Below are 2,774 nucleotides of genomic sequence, written 5' to 3'. Positions count from 1 at the left end.
TGTTGAATAATACTAGATATGTTGGCATTAGGTTCAGCTGTAATGGAAGTTGACGGATCAAGAACATCAACATCCATAGGTGTTTCAGGTGCTTGTGCCACATAAGCTCCTGGTTGTGAATTAGCATGTTTCTGCCTCAACTCCTTATACCAATCTGGGTAACCATAAAGCTTAAAACACGTATCACGTGTATGTCCCTGTGCTTTACAATAATGACAAAATTTATCTTCCTTTCGACCATCACGTTTTTTGCTCCCCATGAATGATTGATTCCTGTTGATGCTAGTTGTACCATCATTTCTTATAACCAGAATCTTTAACTACCAATGCACCAACACTATCTAATGGATCAAAAATGGCCAATACCTTGTGATTTTTCTCAACACGATTAATCATCGAATATGCTTTATTCACATTGGGCAGAGGATCTTGTAACAGAATCTGGTTATGAACATGTTCATGACTATCATTAAGCCCCATAAGAAACTGAATTAGATGGTCTTCATCTTCAATATCAGCAACAGCCTTAGCTAATCCACAAGCACACACTAGATAATTTCTCAAACATGAAAGTTCATCCTATAGTTTTTTCATTTTCGTAAAATAAAGCATCATCGATTGATTCCCCTGACTCAGAGAAAATATATCTCTCTTGATCTGATACAATAATGGACCATTACTTTCTCCAAATCGCTGTTTCAGCTCTTTCCAAAGTTCATGAGCAGTTGTAGCATACAAAAACGCATCAACAATATCCTTAGCAATGGAATTCAGAAGCCATGCTAATACCATACTATCAACTCACTGTCACTTTTCAAAAGTTGGCTACTTAACATCAGGTTTAGGACATTTGCCATTGATAAAACCAAGTTTATCTTTGGCTCTAAGTGCAATCATCGTTGATCGACTCCATGAGAGATAATTCAGTCTAGTTAAAGGAATGCTTACAAGAGTCATACCTGGATGATCAGAGTTTTGGAGAATATATGGATCTCCGATGAGATTTTCGTTAGTTTGCACACCAGATTACGCATCTTTCTCCATTGGTCAAGTTTAGTAACTGCTGACTCTTAGATCTAACAAACTTTGACAGGTCACAAGGATCAGAGCTCTGATACCATGAAATAAGGGTAAACAGAGAACAAAAAATGATTTGTAGAAAATGCTTTCTGCATTTGCACACCTGGAAATAATAGCTTGCCAGCTTTTATTTACAAGACTAAAACTATTCTAGAAACTACTTGAACTAACAATGAGCTATTGTCAACTGGATAACAAATTTTGGCACCTATTTTATCAAGCTACATAATTTACATCATGCTTCAGGGATGAATATGTTAATGCATTGGCTAGCTTTGGAAGTTATGCCTTCAATGACCCAATTGGAAAGCTGCACAACTTGAAGCAATCAGATTCCTTGCAAGATTGTCTCTATTGTTTTGATGAGATTCACCTAAGGGCATGCCTATTGGTTCCAGTTACAAAAGATTTTGGTGGATATTCCAAAAAGGTGAATGAATTCAGTAAAACCAAATGGGAAGAGAAATTTGCTTCTTGCTATGGGTAAACAGGCACTTGGGTTATTAAATCAGTCACCATTTGCAGGTGATTTTGAAATGAGCAACAATTTGATGGGAATGTATGGAAAATGTGGGAGTATAAGAGATGCATGCTGGGTGTTTGATAGAATGCGGAAGAGATGATAAATTGGCAGAGAAATAATGGTCTGTTGTTGTTTGAGGAGGAAATTTCACTTAGATGGGCTGCTAACGAAGAAATGAGGTTCAAGAATACGGTGAATTTGTGATACAGTCCAAAGAACTAGAAGAAGATTCAGAAGAACAGAAGAAGAAAGGAAAATTGAGAGAACAAAGACAGAAGAAGATATTATTCATCATATATTTTCCAAAATGAATTACAGATTCTCCAATACAAGTTCTTATAGCTCCTGTTACAATTACACATGTACAATCCCTAATAACCTGTAACTACGTCTCCTTTGGATTCCCACCTGTGAAACGGAACACCCAACAGCATAACTGTCTTCTCAAGAACTTGAAACGCATCGTGCCAATGCCTCCCGCTCAAGAACTTCCTTGTCCTCAAGGAAGGAAATCTAGATTTCATCAACGTATTCAAGTAGCCATCTGCAGGGAAATTGAAGCTGGTCACGCTCCATCTTGCATTTGATCATGCTCAAATGTCCAATTGAATTTTTACTTATTTGTTTCATCTTGCATTTGATCTTCTTCAAAAATACCTTCATAAGTAAAAGAACTTGTATATTCTCCTTGAGTACACAATTAAATAATGAGCTCTCTTGTGAATCAAAAACACATTTTGTATAAGTCCCAACAACTTCATGTAATGCATCATAACAGAATGTGAATTTTGGAGATGGAAAAAGCTTTCTCATAGACTCAAAATCAAAGATAGATTTCATCAACTTTACATAATCATTTGCTGAATCAAAGACCTCAACATTAAATTGTCCATCAATCTGGACCATCAATTGTTGGTTTACTTTCTCAAATTTCTAATTTGTTATAAGACAACTTCCAAACTAGCTTGGTCCCTACCAATCTGCACTGCTTTCACAACTTCTTTAAGATTTGTTTTAAGTGTAAAATTTTCTTCCAAAGCAAGAATTGATTTTGGAACTTGTTGATCATTCCACACATTGTCCTCCATATCAACTACTAATACCTTCCTAAAATAAACCCTTTGACAAATGTTTCAGCCTCAAGCTTCTTTGGCAACTCTTCTTTACATGC

The sequence above is a fragment of the Hevea brasiliensis genome, chromosome 3, assembly GCF_030052815.1.
Source record: "Hevea brasiliensis isolate MT/VB/25A 57/8 chromosome 3, ASM3005281v1, whole genome shotgun sequence".
Lineage (NCBI taxonomy): Eukaryota > Viridiplantae > Streptophyta > Magnoliopsida > Malpighiales > Euphorbiaceae > Hevea > Hevea brasiliensis.
Note: the sequence above shows the minus strand (reverse complement) of the source record.